This window comes from Oenanthe melanoleuca, chromosome 3, assembly GCF_029582105.1.
Source record: "Oenanthe melanoleuca isolate GR-GAL-2019-014 chromosome 3, OMel1.0, whole genome shotgun sequence".
In the NCBI taxonomy this organism is placed as follows: Eukaryota; Metazoa; Chordata; class Aves; order Passeriformes; family Muscicapidae; genus Oenanthe; species Oenanthe melanoleuca.
Genome location: NC_079336.1, coordinates 100,083,426 through 100,110,626, shown reverse-complemented (window position 1 = coordinate 100,110,626; position 27,201 = coordinate 100,083,426). Strand labels below are relative to the sequence as shown.

Sequence of the window (27,201 nt, the reverse complement as noted above, 5' to 3'; positions counted from 1 at the left end):
TAGCTGATGTTCCCAAGACCAGAGGGTCAGGATCAGCTTCTGCATGTCCTGCTCTGATGCCCAAAACATTTAAGAATGGTATTTCCCCTCCTTTTAAATGGGGTGGTGAACATGTACCGCTTTTGTTATACATTAAATACTTTCTTAAAGTGCTGGTCTGGGCTGACAACTGCAACTCAGCAGCTTGGACAAGGCTTTAGCTTTCTCCCACACATTTTGGCATTGACAGGAGAGGTGGGCAATTACTGCCAGCTGATTAAAGGTCAATGGAGGAGTTAAAAAACTACTCCCCGAGCCCTGCTTTGTAGTGGAGAACTCTGTGTGTGTACAGAGCCACAGCTTAAAAAAGCAGCAGGTTTCTCTAAAGATCTACCAGGTCCCATCACTGAAACATCACCAAAGGAAGAGTTTCAGTGAAAGCAGCCTGTATTTGTGAGGACTGATTAGCCTAATGTTTGGGTTTTCTTCACTTGTAGGTTTGGGCTTGTTTGTTTCATTTCTAAACAACTTCCAACACTTTCAGTGCTAACAGCCAAAGGAAGGCTTAGAGGGAAGGACAGGCCCATGATGTGGTTTTATTTGTCCATGCTTCTTTGAGTTGGTAAATCACACTGCATTGCTTTATTGAGTGTCCCTTTAGGAGTATATTGGAAAAAATTCTATCTGCCACAATTAATAGAGTGCCTAGTGCATCACACGGCACAGCCCCGGCACCGCAGCTCGGCATTCTCCGGGAGCCCTTTGGTCCCACACTGGATGCCAGGAAGGATAGTGGCTGTGACATGTGATACAACTGCTGATAAATGATGGTGATAATGCAGAACAAAAAGGCTAATGAGTTCTCCCTAACACCATGCTACTTTCATGAAATGAATGTGATGATGGCCCTATTTGCTACTTTTCTTTTCCGTTTTTTTTTGGCTAGTGAGTTACTTATCCCTGTACCTGCATGTTGGTTTTATCTTGTCTGCACAATGCTATGGAGAGACAGCCAAAATTAATGTCAGCATCTGCCTTCACTTTTAAACTATAGAAGAGTCTTTGAAGGTAGAGTAAACCAAAGAGGCCAGTAACTAATTATAACCCATTGTACTGGACTTTGGGAATAATGAATAGAAGCTATTCCCCGTGCGCTCAGCAGAGACAGTGGTGCCTTTGTGGTGAGGGAGATCCCTTCACTGGACCAGAGAGAGGAGAAATGGGATTGTTAATGTATGTAAGAGGCAGAAGGATTTCTATGGTGCTATTTCACTGCAGAGGCAGAAGGGAGCAGAGCCAATCATGGGAAGCGTAAAGGTGTGAAGGCACAAAGATGGAGAGTTGATTAAAAGCACCGTGGGGAGCGCGGGCGAACAAATCAATGGTAATGATGGAATTATGCCCGAGCGGAACCCAACAGCCTGCGCTGTCCTGGGGACTCGGAGCTAGGATTAAATGCTGCAGAGCAGAGCACTCAGGGATGGGCTGATCGATGGCATGGGTCCTGCTGCACAACGGGGTGAGCCCTGGGGGCAGTGCCCAAACCCAACGCAGGCACCTCTGCACCCTGGGAGCTGTGAGGGCGGGGTCCTGCCAGGGTGCGGGAGCAGCGGGGTTGGGGTGCCCTGGGCTGTCCCACCTGGAGTGGGACAGGGCTCAGCTGGGGGAGAGGAAACACGAGGAAAGAAAAGGTAAAAGAGGAGGGGAGGGGCCCCGAGGGTGCTCAGTGAGGTCAGGGAGGCAGGGGAGCAAAGCCACAGAGGATCCTGGAGGTGCAGGGACACCAATGGCACCGGGGACACGAGCGGGGCAGCCGGGCAGGGGCTGAGGGAGCACAGATCAGAGCTGGCTGCAAAGGCTCTGAGAGAAAGGCCTGCAGCAGCCTGCAGGGAAGGAAGAGAGCACTGGAGCAGCTGCCAAGATCAATGCAGGCCTGGCTGCAGCTGAGGCTGCCTGCCCTCCCTGAGCTTGCCCTGCTGGCTCTGACACCTCTGCAAGCAGAATCACACAAACACAGCCTCGGTTCCCTTCTCCTTTACTCCTTTACAGATTCCTCTGCTGGTTTGGAGGCACACATCTTTATGCACATAAATATCCCAGAAGCCCCTACCCCTACAGCAGAGCCACCAATCCCACCTGGCTTTGTGGTTGGTGACCTCAGGAGAGAGGATCTGGGGACTGTCTGCCTGCCCCAAGTTGGTCACACAGTGTTGCCAGTGGGGAATTAAATGTGTGAAGAATGAGCCTAGGAATAGAAGCTGTCAGGATAGAGGTCTGTCCATAAGGGACTGTGCCAGAACACAGAGAAACCCAGAAATTTTCTCTCCAACAGCATCAGCCACAGCAGCCCAGAGCCAGCTGCAAGGACAGCACTGCCCACGTGAGGAATGCAAGAGGACAGCCTGACCTCAGGTTCTGCTTGACAGGACATCCTCCCAACACCCCACAGCCAGAGCCAGACCTTTAACAAACATAAGAGCCATCATGCCTGGCCTTCTGGCACGAACTCTCAACAAAGTAAGTGAAAGCTAAACATTTTCTAAGTCAAATATTTGCCCAGTGGTGAAACAGGCCACTGCAGCCAGGGAGAAGCTGTTCCTAGGTGGCCTCACCCTGAGCAGATCCTGCAGGACTGCTCTGGTGGTCTCAGCTAAGACACCTTCAGATCACTGGAGTCTACTTGTGCTCAGGCCAGCTGGGGAGGAGAGAGCCAATTTTAGTCATCCAGAGTCTCCAGAAATAAAATTCTTGAAAGGAAAAGACAAAGACTCACAAGTAGAAAATGCACAGATTCTTTCCAAATAGTCTTAATGAAGATTATTTAAATATGGAGAGTTAAAATATCCCATATGTTAGCTCCCTTATGGATCTCTTATACAGTCTCAAGCCTGAGCACAAACTAATAGACCCCTTATCGAGAGAGGAGCTCAATACCAAAGAGCAACAATCTGGTGTTTGGCTGCTTCTTTGCTTTTTCCTAATAATAGTGTGTGAAAAGCCTAAAAGGAAAGTATAAGGCTCAGAACTGGGCTTGGGCACATGTCCCCAAACAGGCCCAATCTCAGATAGGTTTCCTTCACTCTTGAGAGCAGCAAGTACCAGAAAGAGGAGAGACCTAGACACAATATGAAAATATGAAATGTAAATACAACACATTCCAGCACAGACCCATCACTGAAACAAGCCCGAGAGCAAAGCTCTCTCTTCCAGTGGGTGACAATGCAAAGGACTTCAGCATAATGGTGTTGACTCAGTTAAATGAGAGCTGTAATGCACTTCAGCCTTAGAAACAAAACTTGAGCTGTTTAAGTGTCCCTTTTTCAGACCTGAGGCTTTATTTGCTCGTGGCTGTTGACTTCAGCAGGAGTCAGCACTGCCACCAAAGGCTCTGCTCTGAGAGCCTCCTCAGCAGGAGGAATGGAATGGAATGGAAAAGCCCTTCTGCTTCAGCTCAGAACCCAGAGCAAGGAATAACAGACTTAGTTTGGATACAAACAGAAGTCACTTCACCATCTTTTACTTCCCTTTCCCTCAGTACATTGGGAAAAAAACCCCATATTCATCCTCTTGAAGATCTCTGACTGAGAATTAAACATTATTACTGTTAGGTACACTCATACTAAGAGGTGATGCTAACATAGTCAGTAACATGCCTGGTACAGAGCATCTTTTTGCACATGAGGGTGCTGGGAAGTTTTAATGAGCACCTTTTCTCTTGCCTATGTACCAGTCAGAATTACCTACTTGATTAAAACAGATTTTGCTATTTATTTTTTAAAACATGTCTTCTTAAGTTTTCAACCCACAGCATGCAGTTTTAGTTAAACTCTCACAGTCCTGTTAATTCTAAACCTCTCTCAGGATGAAATTTTCTTCAAAAATATGATGTGGCGATTTCATTTCTAATAAAGACTACACAACTGTCTTAATATATGGAAAGCACTTTGAAAAAAAATCCACTTTGTTTTTGTAGCTCCAGCAACTTGAGAAGACAGGAGTGAGTGAACAGCTGATCATTCTGTCTCCATTGACAGGCAGGGAAGGAGTTAATTATCTGCTTCTTTTCACTAATTCTCTTGCAGAGCTCAGTTGTGCATATTAAATGTCTAAGTTTCCAGATTTAAAGAAAAACTTGATCTCAATTTGGCTACATATTAGAAGTGCCATTCCCTGTTGTCCTACCTAGCACTGTTAATTGCATACATTTAGCCCTCTATTGGAGAATAATTTAGCTTCAGTTTGAAAAGAAACAGCCCTGGCCTTGGTTTTTTTGGCATACAAGACTCCAGTATGACTCTGTTTTCTAAGCAGACATTAATGATTCTAAAACTAATATTCATTGTTTGAAGAGGCATAGCAGCCTTGGCATTTACTTAACCTTTTGTCTCATGTATGAGACTGAGTCAGCCTAAATCCTTTTCTTAATTAATATCTATTCTTTTTTTTTTCTGTCCAACATTATTTATTAAACAATTTGCATGCAACAATTAAGAGTTGAGAGATTAGAAAAAAAAACCCACTGTAGGAGCAAGCTCACTTGGTACAACAACAAACCATCAAACTGGTTCTCCAGCTCAAACAAAGCTTGAGCATGGATGAGAGTGGAACAGGGAGTGAGGAAGGTCAGATAAAAAAAAAGAAGAAATCTAAAACCAAGTCCTACCATTCACCTCTTAGCCCTAACATTAAGCTATTCCCTACTAAAAAAGTAATAATTCTAGAGGGAAAGAGATAAAATAATACTGTAAAAGCATAAAACCCTGGGATTTGACACCTCCAGTGAATGTCAGTGATGACAGTTATGGTTGTGAATAAAGTGCAATCACGGAAACTGTTTGCTTATTGCTGTGGTAGAAAGAAATTATTTCAGCTTCCTGTTGTGCCCCACAGGACAGCACTGCCTGCTCCACATGAGCCACCCCAACTGAGCTCTCTGCTTCTCCAGCTCTTTGTTTCTGTGCTCTCCTTGCACTCCTGTGATCACAACTGCAGTGAGTAACCTGCTGAGTGTGCCACAAAGGAGCCTTAGGAATGGTGGGATCTACATGGAGGCTGGCAAGGACAATGGCAATAAACCATTCAGGGGTGGCACGATGAGCTGTATGACATTAACACAGAGCAGGTGGCAGCTGCATCACATGGAATTCACCTGGAATACAGGATCCAGCACCTCTCCTCACCTTTTCTCCCAGGCAGCTGCTTTGTGGAGTCACAGGCACTTTGCTAAGGGACTGTCTGCAAGACCAGAGCTAAGTCACCTTTTATATCCTACCAGGGCTGGATGACAAACCAGACCTACAGGAAAAACTCAGCATTTTCCCAAAAAACACAGGTGTGGTAATATGAGTTTTATCCTGCACCCATCAGGACACACATCACCCCACAGGAACAGGATCCACTGGCATCAAAGTCATCCTAAATCCTCTATCAGCCAACCCAGTGCTCTTGGGATCTGCTTTCTGAAAGGCTGTAGGAGATCTCTGGGCACCACACAGAGCTCTCAACCCACCCACGAACCAATAGAGAGTGAACCCTCCTACCCTGTGACAAGGCCAAGACTTGCTTGGGGGGAAGACACAGTGAAGGAAAAAAATGGGATCAATGCTTAGAAACTGTCCTGAGAGCTGAACTGCACCCCTACCACTGTCTCAGTGCTCCCAGGAGAAACACTCCAGGGATCCAGATGTGTCATTTTCTCCACAACTACCTCACCAGTGTGACACTATTTAAATATTATTTCAGACATAGAGTTCAGCAGGTAATTTCAGGGCATGAACTTCAGCTGCAGGTTTTACAATCCAAATGCACGTCTATAAACCCAACATATTAATAACTTAACAGTTTTCAATAAGACATCAACATTTGCATGCATCTTCCTACTTGTTATGTGCAGTACTACATTTTTTAATGTTTCTTGGATGCTGGCCAGATAGTCTGAGTCCCTAGTTAGTTCAGCTATTACTTTCTTGCCACAATAGATCTGGGTCTTGGCCAAGTACTGGACTCATACTGCATACAAAAACATAAAATTCTCTCCCTTATCTGTTCATAGTCTTCACTTCCCAGAGAAGGGAGAAAAAAATGCATAAATTAAGATAAATAAGTAAATACATAAAAATTCAACACTAACTGTAGTAGAAGTATTTTTAGCATTTTTTAACACTACATGTAATCAAAAGATTTCCTTATGTATTTATACTGCTTTAGTCTCCCAAGAGTCTAATTCATGACTATTCACCTGAACAGGAGAGGAAGATCTCTTCTTTAAATCCCTCCTGGAGCTCCTCAGGCTTTCCACAAGAGTGAGCAAGGTTACCTGACCTGAAATAAAACAGGGGAGGAAGAGGCTTCAGTACCATCCTTCCTTTTTCAGTGCTTCTCAGCCTATGGACTATGGAGGGGTTTAAAGAGGCCATGAAGGGTTAGAGGCGGCCTCTGTTTTACATTTGACCTTTTTATCCCTCACTCAGAGCCTCTGGTGCCTTCAGAGGAAGACGGATGAACACAGAGGAGACGCCTTTTGAAAGAGCTTTGAAAACATTGTCCAGCACAGCTCTGGTGGCAGGGCAGTCAATGTTGCCTTTTATTGCGGGTTTAAGGTGGCAAATTCATACTCAGATGAACAAAGGGCAAGGAAAAAGGAGCGGGTGACGCAGGGATCGCGGCTGTGGCTTTCCAGCCACGTTAATCCCCCAGCAGCCTGAGCTGCCCCTCAAAGGGCTGGGCTGGCTGGGAAGGTTTTTGCCCACTTGAAGATCTGCATTTTATCAGAGAAGGAGGAGAATACAACTTTCCCTGACCCTAAAAACGCCACTCAGTGCTGCTGAGCACACGGAATCACCGCACTCCTTAGCGTGGGGCAGCAATGGGAAGGGTGTTCCTGCCCTTGGAGACCACAGAACCACCTCGGAACCCGAGCCAAGGACATGTGGCACAAGGCCAGGAGCAGCAGGGAAGGCATCTCCCCTTGCCCTGGGCTGCTGCCAGAATCCCATCCCAGTGCACAAGGAGCACTTGCTGTCAGTGTAACACTGATCCCAGCAGTCTGCTGGGCTGGCTTGGAAAAGATCCCTAATATTATCCAGGTAGCTGACAAGGTAATAGAACACATGGTTCCTGTACCTTCTGCTAGAGCTGTGTGAGTGGTTTTTTCTGTTCCTTTGCCCAAATAAAGCATCAGTGCCTTAATTTCCCTTGTTTCAGAAATTAGATCCTCTTGAAGAATGAAAGGATGCTGTGTTCGAGAGGGGTAGCGTTTTTATGAAGATATGCAATTAAAGGAAGCCATTAAAGATACTTGTAAAAATGATTCAGATTTTTATATATGATGACTAACTAACTTATTATTTCTCTTCTTGGTCAGAGATTAATGGGAATTTCTTAAAGATAAAGAATTATTTAACAAGCTTCAGGATACACAGGGCTTGGAATACACTATAATATTGTGAATAATAGAAAATGTGGCTGTTTATTCCCTTAACTAATGAACCAGTGCTAAATCCAGATACAGCAAGATGTCAAAAAAACCCAAACCCCAAACTAAAAATAACCCAAATCAATACCTAACAAGCAAGTGAATGTTTTTCACATGAATCTCTACATAAACTTAGGCAAAACATCCCTCCCTTTAAGAGAATCAGATTCCCGTGTGCTCAAACTCAAGGTGGTAGAGGAACACACAGGCATGATCTCAGAAATGACTGAGAAGCACCAAAGACTATAGAGAGTTTAAAATCAGGGGACACTGAATATTCAACAACTCCTTATGAGGGGAAGGATACAGCAAGGCAGAGAGAACAAACCTCTACTGCCTGTAAGAGCTTCCCATGCAGAAATTGTCTTTACAGAGTGATGACAACAATGTGCGTGGGCAAAGATTTCTGTGCAAGCAAAACTGACTTCTAAGATCACAAGCAGCAGTCACTTGATGGTTCCCTTGATGATGGCTTACATGGATAGCTTTCATTTTCCCAGCTCTTCCAGGTTTTAAGTGACCTCAGTGAATATCACATCCCCTCTGGGCTGAAAATCCTGTGCCAAGAGGGAGTGGCACATCTCTAGGCTGACACTGGCACTAGGGGAAGGGAGCAGGTATCAGTTCAGGAGAGAAGCAAGTAGAAGGCAGACCAGTTTCTCAGGCAGCTGAAAAGAGTGTTTAGCTCTTTTCACAACTGATTTGACAAGTGTTTTCTGCAGTAACTGCTCAGTGCAACAAACTGCAGTGATTCCTGTGCCCAGGTGAAGCAGCAGTCATTCCCTCTCTCTGGCTGAAACAAATAAACACAAGCCAGCTATGTTCCAAAGCAGATCCCAACCAAGCCAGGTAGCAGCAGTGAGCCTTCTGCAGCCTGACACCCAATTATTTTAATATCCACTACATCTTCCTCCTCTCAGGGTTCATTGGGTTTTTTCCTTTAACTTTCTGAAGGCACACAAAGAATTGAATAACCTTTTCTCTGCGTACCTGGCTACAGCCACATCTCTGAGGGGGGTCCTTTCGACATTTTAAAGGACCTGAAGTGTGTGACAACATGGCACTGCAGTCAAGAATCTTGCCGGGAAACAGAATAAGAAGATTTATTTTATTTTTAATATTTGAAAGATTTCAAAAAGCATTCAACTGGATTTCTCACTAAGAGGATGAGTGAAGAGAATCCTTTGTAACTAAGCTGGGAGGCCCAAGTCTTTTATCCATTGTTACACAGTTTTTCCCCAGGGCAGAGTTAGGAAGGCCTGCAAGCCCCAGCAGCTTAACAAGGCGAGTACACTGGGTGGGCTTTTCTGCATTGCCTAAGCTTCTCCCGAGGAAGGAGCCCAGCGGGCCCTGTGCTCATCCCAGGTGTCATTTGGGAACATCCTTGTGGCAGCAGTGCTCTCCCAGCAGTGACTCTGTGCCTGCAATGCACACACAGCCCCTCAGTGCCCAGACACCTCTGCTCCTCAGTAAACCAGGAGCAAAACCCTTCCACACAAGGTTAGCAGGGAATTGGCACTTGGACTTTGCCAAGCCTCCTCTTCCTGTTGGCTTTTATAAATCCTCACACACAGCTGGTAGGTCAGAGATACCTATACCTTATCTCCTGCAGGATAGGCTGTGTAAGAGGAGGAAACCAGTGTAACTGTGCTGCTAACACCTTTCTTTCCTTCCTTTGTACTCTTAACATCTGTATGTGAAAAGCCCTGATGCAAATGGGGCGGTGGGTTTTGATCACATGGACCTGGATATTCCCTGAGCTTGGTTTACAGCAGGGATGGACCCACCTGCCTTTCCCAGGGCTTGGCTGAAAGTGAGAACTTCCCTGAGTGATTCCCAACAACATCAAAAGGATCTCAGGGCCTGAAGCAGGACACCCAGGACACGTTCTTACTCCCAACCCCACAAACTCTTGTTCTAGGACTTGTCCAGCCTATTGCAAAGCCCTAAATATGCAAGATCCATGTCAGTTATATTTTCCCTGGCAGCATTTCACAGCTCTGCCAGTCTCTGTGAGAGGTACAGGAATGAGGAGCAGCAGAAGGCTGAGGATTGCCCTGTCCATTTGTGCCTCAATCGAAGCCTCAGAGTTCACCATTCAAAGGTGCTCTCAAATTAAAGGTAAATAAAAGATTACTTCTAAGTAGTTAAGCCCCTCTTTTCCTGACTGAAATACGTGGGGCACTAACATGGGAGAAATTTTGAGGGCAAATATCTTGTGTACAAATCCAGAAGAAGAAGAATAAGAAGCAGAAGAATATGGGAGTCTGTAAATAACAACAGCAATATTTGCTTCCTTGATCCCACTGAAATTAATGGTCTATGGTTTAGGTATGTGTCAGTGCCATAGAGCAGTATATTCCTGGGGATTTGGTGCTCCATGAGTCAGTGATGGAGTTATAGAGTGGCAGTGGCCATTTCATGGTTAAAGTTACAGAAGGGATTTTACTACATGCTCAACTCTCCTGCTTATCCTCCAACAAAAAGCTGAAGAAATTCCTAAGTCAAATCTGGAGCCATGGTTGAAATTTTTCCATAAAACTGGAAAGGGATTCAGCCAGAGACTTTCAAATGATGGCATCCCTGAAAAAACACAGCTCACAAGCACAGACTGCACCATCCCTGGTTTTCTCACACAGGGGTGAACCTGGGTATGAGCAAAACTGTTTGACAAAATTATTGCCCCACCCAAGCCTCTTCTCCACTAAAGCCCAGCTCTCCTCCTCCAGCCCCACCAATCCCATGGAGATGCTGGAACAACTCAAGAAAAAGCATCTTACTTAAGTGCTAAATTTTAATGTTTATGGTTTGGCTTTTTGTATAATAGGAATAATCGCTATTGCTTTGTAGTACACTTACAACAAATAGCTTTTGAGATTGCTCAAACACTTTAGCTGCACTTCAGCTCTTAATCAAACTCAGCAGCTGTTTATTGCAATTACACCATAAAGCAACAGACATTATCCCTTAACTAACTGTCTTATTAATATAGGTAGTTACACAGCTATTTCATAGTTAGTCTTAAATAACTGCTTTTAATTATTTTATTAACATAAATAACCATCTCAATAAATTTAAATTAAATGCATATGTGAGAAAGCGCAATTTAAAGTATTGCACAGAATTGCATCTGTTTACTAATGTTTAAATTGATCTCATTGTGCAATTCAATTAAAGTGCAACTTTAATTAATTTCAATTTTTGATGGCCATGAAACACCTAAGACACCAGAACTTCCTAAACACTGAAATGGGCACTCTCTCCTCTCCTTGTGCCACTGTATTTTCTTGGCAATATTAGTTTGCTGCCAGGCGAATAAGATTTCTCTTTACCCACAAAACTTACAATTTAATATCTCCATTTAATTTTGTTCTCTTCCCATTCCCAAAGCAACAGATGACTGGATTGCATTTTGCCTTTTGGTTTAGTCGTGCAACTCTGCTTTCAGTGGAGAACAGGATTTTACTTTCCAGTGCAATGCTGGATCCTGCATGTCTTATGCCATTTGTTCTGCTGGGATCAAGCTCTTTGCCTTCAGCTAAAAAGGGAAGGCAGACGTTGCCTGACCTGGCCTGAAATCCCCTTTTTCTTCCTCAGGGAGGCTGGTTTATTGTTCAGGGGGCTCATCCTGCCCCAAAAATCCCACACTGCAGAGGAGGCAGCACTTGCACAGCAGCTTTTTTCCCCCAGTGCCACCATGGAATGTGTCTGTGGAAAGGGACCCCAGCCCAGATTAGTGCATTCCACCCCTCATTTCCCAGAAAGCTCTGCCCAGCACACTACCTATTCAGATTCTCTTTGGGGGATGAAACAAAAAATCTCCTCTCCTTACTCTGGTTTAGATGCCTCTCCAAAGGATAGAGGAAAATGCTTGCAGGAGAGCAAGGAGAAAAGGAGAGGGACTCCCTTCATCCCTCAGAGAGAACAGATGATGTTAGGAAGGACTGGGAGGAACTAAATGTGGAAAATGTAAGGCAAGAACAGGGTGAAAATGAGGCTGGAAAACATAAAGATGCAAAAGGAGGTGAGGAGGTCTCACATACTTTCCTGCCAGCTCAAAACTTTTTAATTCTGTAGCTCATATAGGGACCTGCTAGTGTGAACTGCTACCTCTCAAATGACAGCAAACCCCTCAAAAGTAACTGGGATGTATTGAGAAAGAAAAAGTGTTGAAGTCAGGAAGATGTAAAGCAAAATTTCTCTGAGAGTCTTGATTGGGATCTCAGCAGCTTTATAACTTTCTAAACTGTAGAAATCAAGACATATTTGCCTCTTGGATGTCAGTCAATCTCAAAGATTTTACAGGAGAGCAATGAAGGGAAGAATTTGGTTTAATAATGGTGACTATTGCTAAACTGCAAAGTCCATCCCATGCTCTGGCTGCTCATCAGAGGACACAATCTCCCTACAGGGAATGTTTCAAACCAGGTTTCAATGCATTCCCATGCAGGTACACTGTGTCAGCAGGAAGGTGCCTCAGTGACACCAAGCCTATGGAATAGGGGAACATGGCTGGGACAGCAAAGCTGGAAACAGTAATTTATTGATTTAATACTTCTATCCAAATGCACCAGGTAACATGAAGGAATAATCACAGGCTCCATCAGAGAGGGGTTGTGATCTGGCAGACACACCAAGCTCCCCAGGAGATGAGCTCTTAAAACTTTACAGACTCCTCTGGGCAAAGACAGGTGACTCAGTACAAAGGCTTTTTACAGAAAAAAATGTAGAAACCCAGAGTGAAAGCAGACATGTTTAAACTTCAGGTAACTGAGAGTGATCAGGGGTTGGATAATTGAAGTTCCAATGTATATTTGCCTACACTGTCGCTCACCTTTGAGCCCTACCTAGGCATCTTGACATTTATGTAGTCTGAAATCCTGAAAGCTCTGAGTTTAGACAACTAAATTGTTGCTTGTCAATTTAGTCTTGACTGAAAGACAGGTGTTTTGTTTCAGAGCAACACTTCTTTCAGACTCCTCTATTCCCAAGCTCACATTACTGAGCTAAGGAACTATCAAAAATGAAATAACTTACAAGCAGGCGAAGACATTTACATACTTCGAACAAAGGCATTCTTTGGGCAAAATAGGGATTTTTAATTATTGCTTGTTTTTTGTCATGTGGGATTCTCATCTCTGGCTCTCTGGTGGGAGCTGGAGGAGCTTGGAGGCTTTGAGGGTTCCTACATTTTTGGTACTGCTATGCAGTTTTACAAACTGAATGCAAAATGCTGTCTGAACACAAAGCCAACTCAGAATATGAACCAGAATTCTCAAAAAAATGCAATTCTAGAAGCAAGTATACAACACATACAGCAGTCCAATGGCAACAGGGTGAGCAAGGGGAACCTGATAAGTCCATCCTAACTTTACCTTTAACTCAAAGTGGGTCATTATTGCCAGCCTTCATTTCATCTCTAACACTTCGGGCTTCCTGGCATTGTGGCAGGGCTTGGACCTCAATCCCTTTATTTATATCATTAAATGTGCTGAAGGCAACAGGAGACAGGCTTAAACACAGTGACCTGCCAATAACCTCAGCTGTGACCTGGAGGGATCCCCGGTTTTGGCATAGGTTAAGGGTCTCATCTCATTTAGAACCTTAAGCTGGATTTGAACTGTAGCCCCAGAAGTAAAAAAGGCAGCATTTTTATCTAGGAAGCCACATGGCTCTGGCTTCCTGACTGGTACTTGTGACATCCCAGTGTGGGCAAACCAAGGACATATAAACTGTGTGCTCCATTTTCTGCCCTTAATTACGGCCAGCCAGTCCGAGTTTTCTTTCCTTTCATTTTTCTTTTTTTTAAAGGATTTGAGTGACAAAGTGACTATGCATATCATTCCACATTTGAACTGTAAGACTTCAGTATTTTTACCTCTAGTGTGTAATTGGATCAGCTGCCAGTTACAGAAAGGAGCTGGGTGAGTATTAAGTGTGTGGAAAATGAAGAAGAGTCCAAGTGTGAAGGGGAGGAATAATTTGACAAAGCCTGCAGCGAGCTGTACGTGGTTTCCTCCTTCCAAAATGGAGTAGGTTTTGAAGCACACGAGAAAAAACTGGCTTTGATTTATTAGCTTTGGTTCACAGAATGCCAGCCACAATCTTGGAGCAACTCAAGACATATGGAAAACCACAGTCCCTGCCCCAAGGAACTCACAATAGCCACATTATCATACTGAGGATGGACCAGTGCCAGCCTGAAAAACACTCTGCCTTTATCTGGGTCTTGAACAGCCCTGTCAGGCAGGGCACAAAGCTGTGCCAGGGCTGGGGCTTGGTGTGCCCGTGGTGTGATGGCCCCCAAACCATCACACCCAGAGCTCTTTTTTAGGTCCCGACTGGAACACTGCCTCACTTGAACCTGGAGTCTCCCAAAGAAATTAAGATGATGTAAACATGAAACAGTCCAGAGCCAACCACAAAAATCCATGGTAAATCTCAGCCCTTTGAAAAGGTGATAAACAGATGAAGACTGTGGAATCAGAAAGTGACAGTGTTTCTGCCAGGACAAGGAAGTTGAGTTCCAACACTAAGCACAGGTAGGGCAGGATCTCACGGACAGGAACAGCTCTTTATCCAACAGGTGTTCAACCATTTATATCTTTAGGAAGTGCAAGCAAATCCTCTCAGATAAGAACTGGGGAGTCTGTAGGTTCCTGGTCAAACTCTCCTGGTGGGACCCAGAACATCCTTCACTTAGCATTCAAAGATGCAACTCAAGACAGCAATCTAATCATGAGGTGGCCAATTTAGAGGATTAGGAGAGAGACCTGCAGCCTGAGATCAAGGAGAAGGTCACAACATCCAGAGCAGCTCATGAAAGGAAGAAGCAGAAAAATAGCAATTACCTGGAAATTCCCAGACAGGTGTCCCTCAGTTCCAGAAATGCTCCATAAAATCCAGCATGCTGATCTGTAAGGAATAAGCAATAAAAATTTATTAGTGATGGAAACAAGGATTACAAACATGCCAGGTGACTGTCCAGTGCTGCCCAGAAGGTGGAGAGAGCAAAAACCAATTGAGATTTGCTATCTCCCAACTCTAGGGGACTACTCCTACTGGTTTGCTGCCCATGGGGCCAAACTGATACCCTGGGATTTGGAAATTCCTCTGCTCTGCCTTCATCAGCAGCCACTAATTGAGAGGAGCAGTGTCCTAAAGGGCTCCAGGGTTATGCCCATAGAGCAGGTTCTTTCTGGTATAAAAGCTCTGCAGACAAGTCAATCAGGCAAAAACACAACAAAAACCATCTCAAAATAATTTCTCTGACTCTCCAAGGGGGTTAGGGCATTAAGACACAATACCCTACCTCAAAGGAAGTCAAGATTGGATCAGAACATCTCAGAGAGATAGAGAAGGAGAGATGGCAAAAGGCAGCAGTGCAAAGGTTTTATCAGCGTGAGCTGGGGATGACCACATTACTCAGAGGTCACTGTGCTTTCCAGCTGACTAGCAACAGATGAAATAAGGAAAACAAGGGCCTCTGGATTTCCAGGTAGCAGCTGCAGCCAAGCCTGCCTTTTCAGCTGCCCTTTGAGTGTGGAATATGCAGGTACTGCTCAGAAACTGCCTGACTCCCCATGCCAAAAGGAACCATGAGGACCCACTGTCAAGGACAACACCAAGGTAACATTTGTGTTGATAGAGGGAGGAGACTTTCATATGCACCTGCTTGTCCCTACAGCTTGCACACTTCCATATTTCCTAATACTGAACTAGAAGCACATCAGAGATCCTTGAGGATCTCCACCAGGAACAGGTGCCTTTATTATCCTGATGTCAATTCATAACTGCTACACCAGAAAACAGGCACAGTCCTTCATGTCCCACAGCAGCAGCCACAACACAGACTGTTACCTAACAAAGGTATCAAATAAATCAAATAAAGACCCTTTATTTATACCAAAGTGATGCCATTCTGCCAGGCCCTGCACAGAGACTGGCAGGGACTGCTGGTGCTCCTGGAAGGTGCCATCTCATCAGATACAGCATCACCCTGAGATCCCCACAGCTGAGGGGGACATTCCTCTGCCATTCCTGACACTTCTCAAATTAGCAAGAGCTTATAATGACAAGGATTTGTGGGATCCCTCTCCTGCCAGGGCTGGATGCACAGGGGTAAGGGAATGTCCTCCTGCTCTCTGCTGAGTTCTCTCACCCTGCACTGTGTTGTTGTTTCCTGTGCTTGGAGATCTCCCACTTGTGTTTGAACTCTCTGAATACTCTCTTCAGCTCCACACAAGGAGCCAGAGGCCTTGGTAACCTTCTACCCCAGCACTTCTTTTCCTGCAGTCAGGAAATTAGCTCTCTTTTTTTGTTTCTCCTTTTTTTTTTTTTTTTTTTTTTTCCATTCCAAAGAACTAGGGGAATTCCCCCTCCCTGTGCCTGGTTTCATGCCAGGCTCTGATGGCAGTGGTTGGTGACAGCACAGAAAAACCCAAGCCACATCACTCACAAATGACAGTGCCACACTCTGTGTAGGGCTTTATGCCAATATTTTGGTAATTTCAGCTATTCCACATTCTTGCTGGTATTAAGATATCTAGAAAACAATGTGTGAACACTTCTTCCCATAAAAAGCCAAATCAGGTAAAAAATTCTGAGACTTGATTTTCAACTGATACAATCCCACAAAGATAATGTAATTACTGATATGACAATTTTCACTCTGAAATGTCCTGGCCCCTATGTCTCCTCCATGTGAGCAGAGGGAACAGGTACCAGCAGGGGAAGGTTTCACCTTCACACCAGGAGCTGCTTTTTACCCCAGCATGATTTATTATGTTTTTTTGTTGTTTTTGTGGTTTTTTGGTTTGGTTTGGTTTTTTTTAAGGTAATCAACAAGAGAACTCCCCTTTCTGTTGTCCAGCTTTGGAAGAGGAGCCTGATTTAAATTTTCAGCTCAAAATCCCCCCAAAGTCATGAGAGGATGAGGTGAAAAAGGGAATTAGAGAGGAAAGTCAGTGGCACTTCTAATATGTTTTTAGGATATAGGAAGAAGATAAATACAGAGACAGACAAACAAGAAAGTTTAGGAAAGAAGGGGAAAACATTAGGAAGGTGTAGTAATAAAGGAACCCCAGAAGTAGCAACAGCTTGAGGTGAAAAGAGGACTGATGGATAGCTGGGCTAGCATGAGTGAGGAAGGGCAAAACAAACCTTTTCAAAGCATGAAAGAAGAAAACCAAATTGCATTTTCAAAAACTAGTGAGAGAAAAAAAAGTCACAAGGCAAATAAAACAGGGGGGATTTCTAAGAGCACAAAAGCAGAGGTCAGTGCTCCATGGTCATTTCCTAAGAAAGGAGGAAGCAGAAGAGAAGGAAAATACCTAAATATACAAGACTCCTAACAAACAAAGGGCACATTGACTGCTAGCCCATGATTTTTTTGAAGGTTTGCTACCAGCATATCTCCAGTGATAAATGCCTTCACAGGATGCCAGCTCTCTGCAGGCACAACTGCAGCAAATCAGGCTGCAGGCACAGTGACAAGGAATCACCTCCCCATTCCACGTGGCACAGCCCTGGTCCATGACATCCTGAGCAGAAACCCTCAGGAAAGGAGCACAGGGCAGCAGGGCAGGAGTGTCCAGCAGCACAGAGGAGGAGAACACAAATGGGGAACTAAATTGGCAGCCTGGAGCCTCATTCAGACAATGATTACGCAGGTCCATCTCTGACCAAAACTCATTCCACATCCTGCTCCTATTGCTCTGCTTTGTGTCTTGGGAACTGGTTTGTCTAGGCAGAAAAAAATGCTTCTAGATTGTTCTTGCCACACCCACCAAAACCTGAAAATTGTCCTCTGAACGGCAGCAGCATCCCCAAAAAGACTGGAACAACAAGAACAGGTTCAGGAGCTATCTGGTGACTGCTAAGCCCAGACTGATGCCCTGTCAAGACAGAAACCTCGTGTCATTCATGAAACACTCTAACCTCAAACTCATGTCCCAAACTGCCTTCTGAGTGCCCTGGAGCACAGCTCCAAGCTTGGTTTTCCATGGAGAGAGGAGCACCTGAGCCATCCCACTAACCTGAAGAGCCATGGTAGGGATGTGCAGGCCCAGTGCTGGGCAGGGATGGGGCCCCATGGAAGAATGGTGGATGGAAAGGCTTCATTTTAAAAGCAAAGATGTGCAGGTGACCCTCAGAATCTATGCAGAAGCTTGATGGGGTTAAAAGTTGTGCCCACTGATGTGTTTCCAAGCAACCCCCAGGCATTATTGTGCATGTGGGCAAATGCTGCTCTGCTTCCCATCCCATCAGTGGGGTTCTATGATTAGCACCAATAATTTCACAGGCAATATTCTGCCTATTGATCAGAGCCCCATTCTGGGAGGGAGAGATTCAGACTGACACTGAAAGCTGAATCTGCAATGTGGATGTGCACACTGACTTGCAACAAAAGAACCACAGCTAGCCTTCTGTTTATCAGTAAAATCCAGTTGGGTCCTGTGGTATCACCAAAAGACAACAGTCTGGCCCCAAAGCCTCAATTCCATGAACTCCCACATACTGCTGCCACAAAGAGGAGGCTGAGCAGATCGTGCCCAGATCCTCAGCCTTTACTCAGACCTCAACTGTCATGGAAGTATTGCCTTAACTCACCACAGCACCTTCACTCCGAGCACTTCTGTCCATACCATCTTTGCCAAAATAAACATTGCTCTGGTTTGAAGGCATTTGGTTTGTGTGTATTGTGGCTGGGGTGGGAAAAAAAAAAAAAAAGCAGGGTAATTTTTTTAATAATAAAAAATGTGGATAGAAATCCACATTTGTTGTTGGTTTTGTTTTTTTTTTTTTCTGGAACAGACAGCTAAGAAACACAGAACAGCCTTTTTCTGTCCCCCCACAGCCTTGCTCTGTACACCACCCCTGCTTTAAGATTAACTGTCGGTCTGTGCTACCCTTGAGGCCAGCCATTCTTTGGATTTGGTTATTATATCAAGGTGCATTTGTGCTTCTAAATGGGCAGCTGTACTGTAAATGGAGCACAAAAGAGCAAAATTCAGCCTGCTCCAGCGTGGGTCCAAAGCCTGGCATGTCTGTGATGCTGTAGCCCTTTGTTTCAAATGCAGATAGATAAACTACAGCCTTTTTTCCATGACGGTTATAATGCAGAATATGAAAAACTCTTGGGATGGTTTAAGCTGCAGGGTATTCTCCCAGAGTTCTGTCCAAAAATAATCTAGTAAAAATGTGGACAGAGAACCATCGACCTCTGCTTTCCCCCGAACATATGCAGCTCTGATCAGTCTGGTATTTCAAGAAAAACAAGGTCCTGAACCCTAATCCTCAGACACATAACAAAGCGCACTTCACAGCTGTGATGCACAGCTACTATCAGCTCCGAGGCCTGAGTGGGTCCCAAGACAATGCCTCCTTTATCACCCAGAGGACAAATATCTAGACAGCAATATTTTCTGCTTGAATGCTTCAAGCATCTCTCGCAACTCCTGACTGAAAGAGAAAACTGAGCTGAGAGTGTTTGCTGAGTGATTATTTTAATTTACTACTTGATGTAAATCTAAATGAACTGACATCCAGCTTGAGATGGACAGAAAACAATCATTGTGAAAAAAGAAAGAAGGCTAATATTACAATATCATTTGAGTAGCACAGGTTTAGGCAACTTTAGCAGTAGCAATGTAATAGATAGTGAGGCACGGTTTGCATTTCCTTTTCTTCACTCAATTACCATAATAAGTTCTGTAATTTTAGGGCTGTTTATTTATCAGGCGACGATAACAAAGACGCTCAGAACACGGTGTCTGAATGCAATAGTACAAAGCAGCCCAGTGATGGCCCCTGCATGCAGAGGGACAGCTGATTCCCACACACCTGATTATCCCTGGGTACCTGTGCTCAGAACCAGCAAGATCCCCTTTTTGCTAATTGCCAAAATGGCACACGCTCAGCGCCTGGCTTCAGGCAGAGCCAGGGAAAGGGGAGGAAAGGAAGGGAACTTCCTGGTGAAGTTCTCCAGTGCTTTAAAAACCTGTCAAGTCGCTCTGCTGAGCTTTCTGGTAGGAACAATAGATTTGGGACCTGGCCTGCCTGCACCAGGGAATCTATCTACTGCTCTCTGATCCAGGCTTCCAGCGTTTGATGGCAGCTCAGTGTCACAGAACAGCTGGAGGAGAGGCACCCCGGCTGCGCAGGAGACGGAGGGGAAAAAACAACAAACAAAATGCAAAAGCAGAGGTTTCTTTGTGGGGCACACACATGGTTCTGGGTCTGCCAGAGCCAGACGTGTCACCTGTGGTGTGGTGCCCTGCACTGAGAGGAACAGGCACTGCTGTGCCAGCACCCATGCCCAAAGGAGTGCCAGGGATAAGATGCAACACAACCCACAGGGAGGTCCAGCAACAGCTCCTTCCCAGGGGGTTCACCGTCTCCTGCAGCTCCTCATGGCGTTTTTCCAGTAGAGATCACCTCCATATTGGCACCACCAGTGTGGATGGGTGGGAGACGCCACAAGCCCATCAGTCTGTGCTTCTCTCAGCACATCAAAGCCTGTGTTGCACCCCCACAGATGACTGAATGGCAACTCCTTATTACACCCTGAGATGCTTGTGTCTGGTTTTGGGGGGTTTGTGGTTGGAAAGACTCCTGTACGTGCCTAATTTCTTGCACATTGCCTTAGAAGTATGAACTTAATTTGAAACAAAACTCACAGGGTAATGTCCATTTTGCATATACCAAAGATCGATGGAAAATCCCATGACTGAATAAAAGGAGTTAAATGAAAATGGAACTCAATGGGTTTCTGAGAATCCCACTCATCAGCCTCGAGGTTTTGGAAGAATACCAGGCCTTCCTATTCAATGGCTTGAACCACTACCTTAAAGAAATCTCTGCAGTTCCTTCTTAAATTCTACAGGAGGCTCAAAAGCACGTCGGAAATATTTTTACTCTGTACCATAAGATGTTTTTCATCAGAGTAACATGCCTCTTAACCCATAGCCATATATTCAATTAAATTGCATGGGCATATGTGTGTTTATTTACATAATGTGTAAATGTATAGCTGGGTATATATAAACAAAAGGCTTTGCTAACAGGGAGGAACACACATGGCGGTGTAATTTGTGTATACGCACACTGTGCGACTGCAGCCGCTCACGTCAACACCATCCATCACCTGTATTCACCAAAACCCCAGCAGCTCTGCTCCACACACTGCCTACAAGTCCACCACCATGATAATCTCCTTCCTCAATTAATTAAGGACAATTTAAATATTTTAAGTGAATTACATTAACATGACAAAACAGTAACACTTAAATTGTGGGGCTGCGAGAAGGAGAAAACCTGTGACAAAGTCCCTCTTTCAGCACAGTTGCGGAGAAGGATCTTACAAATTGACAGTGTACATTATGCACAGCCTAACTGTGGACATTTTCTGTCAAGCACTTAAAAAGAAAGACACAACAACGACTCCAGTGTGAAAAAGGAATTATCTGTGGGGGACTGGTCCTCACTAAGGGCAAGTTTGACAAGTCCAAGCAGGCACCTGGAGCAGCACTTAAAATAACCCTGCCACACCAAAGAGGTTCATCATGAAGCCCTGTCTAAATTACTGTGGGTTTGCACAGAACCTCCATTAACTGCCCTTATGGAAATACACTATTAGTCTACTGAAAAGAGTATTTTTTAACTGCCCCTGTCAAATACTGCTTCAGGAACAAGGCTACAAATACAGGGCATGGAACGTTGCAGATGAAAATTAATTTTTTTTGTTAGTTCTGTGGGGCTTCTTACAACTGATCTGAAATTTTACATTCAGGACTCAGCAGTGAAACAATGTTTTCCCTTCTAGGGACAAAATTCTGCAAAGAAAGTTTTTGAGAAATCCAGCTTGTATTTATATCCTCCCTGTGCAGCCACTATGGATCTCACACTCCTTCCACTGATGAAGTGACTGATTAACACATCCCGTTCCTGGGATTTGCAAATTAAAGGCTGGATCCTGCCACACGCCCGTGAGTCAGCCTTAAGCACAGGAGCAGCCCCCAGCAGGAGCAGGGATCAGGCCCTTCCAAGAGGAGCAGAGCTCCATGAGCCCCTCATGTGCCCGGATAAACATGTGCCAATGGAGAACATCCAAACTCAGGTTACTCGTGCACAGATCTGGGACTTGCAGGAATACAAGCAGGTTATGGTGAGAGCCAAGACCTGTCCACAGAAGGACCTCAAAGTCCTCAGAGCTCCTCCTGCACCTTCTCCACCAACCCCAACCGTGCTCAGCATGTGGTGTCATGTTGTAGAAATTATGGACACATCACAAAGCACAGATTTGGGTTTCCTGAAAACCCAAATTCTGGCTTAAACCCCCCCTGCCAAGGAGAAGTGGAGGAGCAAGCGTCCCACTCCTGAGAGAAGAGGGATTGCTTACCCAGGAAAAAAAAATCCAGGGAGCCAACATTTCACTGTGAAGACTACACTGCATTTCCTGTTGGCAATTCTTAGCTGTAATTATGGAAACTATTGCAATTAGGTTATTCTAATTATGAAAATCTATTTCCATTTAAAGATTTCAGAGCAACCTTTTTTTTTAAACTAAAAAGAACACATAAAAACACTGAAATCCTTTGAATTCCTTCTCGTGCCACAGAATCTGAGCACAATTTATCTAGATAAGTTTTAATTATAGCCTTTCCAGAAAGACAGTACTCTGTATAAATAAAAAGAAATATAATTGATAAATGTAGTCAGATGGTACCAGGTTGTTTAAATAGACCATTAAGCTCAAAATGTCTAAAGTTAAATTAGATTGTATTCTCTTTCACCTAGGGCTTTTGTAAGGCACAACTGGCATGTATAGTCTTGTCCACATTAATTTTTACTGCCACGGTCAAAAAGCAGCATAAGTCTGCAGCTTGTGTAGAATTTTCTGTCTTTATTTGACGTGATCATAGTGGATGAATTAGCTCCCTTGGTGCAGGGAGTGAAAGAAGGTTAGTTGAGGGAAATAAGGAATTTTCAGAGGAAAGAAAAAGTTTGAGGGAAACATATGGTTTAAATGCTCTAGCCTATTTCAGATCAAGCTGAGAGAGTTGAGATCTGTTGGTTCAGAGATCCAGTTCACTGCACATTCCTACTGTGCCTGCCTACTAATTGCATCCCATGTTTGTCAATCAAATATTTGCAATTAACAAAAATATTCCCTTAAGAGACATATAACAGAGGCTGCTAAGGATCCATTGCTTTGCTATTAGACTCAGCTCCAAAAAAATAAAAAAAAGGTCTTTAACAATATTCTGCTGATGATGACACTGCCAGACACTTCCAGTCAAAACATTAACAAGCAGAATAGGTGGCATGGGGGCTTTTCAAAGAGATTTTTTTCAAAGAAGAAAAACTTTGATCTTAGTGTTTCTGACCCATCCTCCACCTCTGATTCTTCAATCTACAAGTACATATAGTGGTTTAATTTCACTCAGTGCATAACTTGCCTAAGGAGAAACGTTGATCTAGATTTTTTTTTATTTAACTCCAATTTAACTGATGCTCTAAAGCTGGCCTATCACTGCATAATGCACACTCACACGAGGTTTCTAAGCAGAAACTGAAGAAAGCAGACTAGAATAATAAGAAATGCACAAGGTTCAGGGGAAACATTAATTTGTAAATAGGCAGAAACACCAGTAATTTGTTGGGAATTGAAGACCTTCTGTATGAAACAGTGAAGCTTAGCAGCTGTGCACTGCTGTTTTATAAATCAATATTACATCTGAAGGAGGTGTTTGAATGCTTGTATCATTGTGGTTTGAGTCAAACAAAGTTCTGTGATAAGAAATGATCAAACAAAACAAACAAAATCCCTTCCCCTGTCTCGCCGGATAAATTCCAAACATAATTCCACAAGAGGGATAGAACATTGAAATCATCCACTTTTTGATAATTGCATAAACCCCTCAGTCACAGAAAGCTGATTGGATTGGTGATGGACTATTGTACTCTCAAAGACACGGCTCATGCCAACCGAGGGCTCCTGTGGAATGATAACAGCGCCGGCGTTTCCGTGTGACCTGTGGTGGGCTTCAAACCCCATCCCAGGCAAAATGCCCCACTCCAGAGCGAGCAGGACTGGGACCAGGGGACTCCAGCCTTCCCTTCCACCTCCACAACTAATTCCTTCAGTGCCATGAGGAACCTCTTATCCTCACTGCTGCTAAATACAGAGAAGGCACAGCCAGCCAGCGAGGAGAGCTCACGCTTCAGCCAAGCCTATCCAAGGAAAAACGTGCCAGCGCAGCCCGGCAGGTACAGCTTGATTTGCAGATTTGCCTCGTGTCAACACAGCCTGCACCTGCAAACAGAACCTTTCTCCTGCCATCTTCCAATTCTCCCACAGAAAATGAAGCAGAATCCCCGCAATGTTAATGATTTTCCCAATCAGATGTGATCTAAAATGCTGCGTGCCCCCATGAGTGACATTGCTTCCTTTCCTCAAAAGGCTGTAAGTAATCATGAAGTGTTCTGAAGGCACAAAGGAGATGCCTTCCCTCGCCTTTTTTTAATCTTTATAAACCATTTCCTTAATTTAGGCAGTGGCTTAAAAAAACCTCAGCATCACAAAGCAATGTCTTTGGGACTGTAACACTTACAGAGAATGGGCAAAGAGACAGCATTTGTCATAACCCACCAAGCCCAGTTTCGGGAGCCTCAGGAAAGAGAGGGAGTTGGGAGAGCGGTGTCTGCAAAGCAATATCCTGGGAGACATCTGCTGGCCACGCCGAGCTCCGATCCCCCACTGCAGGCACTGACACTGGGGCTTGGGACTTGGAGAGTCAAGGGGCAACTCTTGGTCACACAAATCATAACTGCACAGGAAACAAGGATCAACCAACAGCCCTGCCTTTGGGCTCCATGAAGGATTTAGCGACATCCTTATTGTCTGCCTGATTGCGAAAGGAAGCGAATCCACCCCTGCGACGGCAGGCGAGCGGCGAGGCGGGCGGCAGAGCAGCAGCTCAGTGCGAGCCCACGGGCACCACTCCAGCCCGGTGACCAGGGACACTTCCCTGCCACTGCTGCATAAACACACTCCAGAGCTGGCACTGGCACCCCCAGCTGCCCCTGTGCCCCTGGCCAGGCTCCAGGCAGATAAAGCAGGACACAAAGCCGGGCGGCACAGGGAGCACAGGGACAAGGCACAGCCTGGCCAGCCTGCACACGGCTGCTGCTGCTGGGGGGGATTTTTAATCACAGGCTGGCATCCAAAAGCCCCGTTTGTAAACACCCAGCTCTCGTTTTGCAGGGGGTTGTCAGATTACAGAATCTTATCATCAAGTTAGAGGTGGGAAAAGAAGAGGAGGAGATGGAGGAGGAGGGTATTTTTGTTCCTGTCCTTCATTTCCTGATAAGGAGACACTTTTGATCCAAGAATTTTTTTCTTTCTTCCTTTTTTTTGTTGGTTTTTGTTTGGGGTTTTTTTTTGTTTTGTTTTGTTTTTGTTTTTAATCTGGTAGCATAAATTCGTTTCACAAGATACAGGTGTTTGAAAAATTTAAGAAGTTCTGTGGTTTTGTATTCCTGGGCTCATTGATGAGAAAGCTTACACGTGATGGCATGGTGAGCTGAAGCAATGATTAAAAGGCTACTGCATATGCTCTTCCCAGCTGAGTTGTTGTTTTTAGAGCACACAGAAAGTGTCTGCACCAGCTGCTAATAAGCTCTTTTGCTGCTCTAACATCATGATCTGATCACCCCAGAAGTGCAGAGTGAGAGCTGAAGAACTTGGTCTCAGCAATTTGACAAAAACATCCCTGACATATTTCAGCTACCGCAGAAAGTTTGTGACACTGAAAGGAAATGAAAATGCGTGTGGAAGGCTGAGTAGGAACGTGGGGCTTGTGTTTGTGTGCACGTGAGATTTAAAGCCATGGCAGAGCAGGGCCATGTGTGTTTTCAAAGGCACAAATGGGAATTAGACACACAACTTCTGTTGACTTCTAGTGAAAGAACTACCCCTCGTGCCTTGGAAATTCTCCCCCTTTATTTACTGAACCTTGGTAAAACCAGGCCTAAAAATCTGGTTTAAAAGGGACTGGAGCTGGAGTGCGGCTGCTTTGGGATTCTAATTGAGAGGCACAAGACCAAACCAGCCCAAGAAACATTTCATAATGTCCCAAAAATCAGCTTTTAACACCAAGGGCTCAGAACTTCAAATCTAGGGCGCTCTAGAAGTACCACTTGACCTGACAGGGCCCAGTTCAGGAATTTCCAGGGGAGGGCAGAACTAGCTGTAATCCCTTGCTGGGCAGGAAGAGCAGGGCAGTTACACCTGAAGGTCTAACCCATGGAATTCTCCCCAAACCTAACCTGTGCTGTGTCAGAGGAGGAGAGAGGGCTGTGCATTCAGGGCAGTGTTCTGAGGTGGTTTTGGCTCTGGTTTTGGGAAGGTGGCAGGTGCTGCTCAGTTCGTGTGCTCACAGTGCCGTGCTGGCTCTGCGGGACGGCTGTGAGCAAACAGTCTGAGGATGTTTCAGCAGTGCAGAGAGCTGCATATATTTGCCATAAATAGGAGTTTATTCTTTGGCAGACAAGCCAGCATTAGAGCTGCAAAAACACACAGAATATAGTAAGTGCCGGGGAAAAGAGAACCAAGCAGAGAGACAATCTGTGAAGCAGAAGAAATAAATAGAGACTGAACAGGAAAAAAAGATAGAAGGATGAGGGGAAAAACTAAAAAGTTAAGGTGGAAAGGGAAGAGGAAGACAGAGGAAAAGAGAGGTCAGAAAAATTTAGGATTCCAACCTTGTGGGAATGGCACAAATCCATCAGTGATGCTCTGTGCTCTGGACACCCCAACTGGTTCTTCACCCAACTTCTTAAAAAAGCAGCTGATTCCCAAGGCAATGTGACTGAGTACATTAATTTTTATTAATCCTCATCGATAATAACTAAAACTGACCTGTTAAAATAAGTACCACTGGGTTTGGGATTTTTTGTTCTTTTTTCCAATGAAGAAGAAACAAAGGAAAAAGACAAGCCAAAAATTTTTAGAGGACAGCCAAGTCATGATGAGCAGCACTTAGGAAGTGTAAATATCCACCTGTGCTTAATCAAGAAGGAATCTTGAGCAGTACAAAGTGGGGACATCAATTGCCCCTACCCATTCAAACAGATATAACAATAAATTTTTAAAAATCAAAAATAAAAAAAATTAATAGGTCATGTAACACATAATTTTTCCTGGTGTTTTCTCTGATTTTCAAAATCTTGTTTAAGTGAGCAGAGATGACAACGGCAATTTCTGCTTGAAAACAAAAATCTGAACTCAACAACCAAAGGGCAGCAAAACCCCAACTCTTTTCCTAAGCACAGCTGAACTCAGCATTAATTAATTTAGGACACAACTTTCTGGAGCTCAGTTATTCCCTTGGGCAACAACTTTACCTCACATTAATTTACAGTTCAATGGCAATTTTATGGATACTTGAACTTTTATTACTGTCTAACCTATACAACCAGAGTTGAACAGATTTTGCTAGTAGGATAAATGATCACTTGGTTGTAAAATGAGTTATTGGAATTGCCTTTTCCATACATTACAGACAGTCAGAGGTGGGTTTCTCTGTCCAAGACCCTGAGACCAGGGTGGGGACACTGCCCCTACACCAGGCAGGACAAAGCTCCTGGCTGCCTGAGACCCAGACAGAGTCTGTGTGCCCAAACCCAACACTCCCTCTCTCCAGAACTACATAAGGAATTAAATAAAAGACTGAAACAATCCC

The 27,201-nt window shown here is 44.5% G+C and overlaps 1 long non-coding RNA gene across 4 annotated transcripts in view; it reads right to left on the bottom strand.

Annotated features, from left to right (window-relative positions):
- The window catches only part of LOC130251744 (uncharacterized), a 434,188-nt gene that overhangs the window by 39,531 nt on the left and 367,456 nt on the right, over positions 1-27,201 (bottom strand). For 3 of the 4 annotated variants that reach the window (XR_008840219.1, XR_008840220.1, XR_008840218.1), the window contains exon 3: positions 14,305-14,368. This is a non-coding gene — a long non-coding RNA (uncharacterized LOC130251744). Of the gene's footprint in view, positions 1-6,217; positions 6,301-14,304; positions 14,369-27,201 lie in introns of all 4 variants that reach the window. The other variant, XR_008840217.1, reaches the window with a different exon arrangement.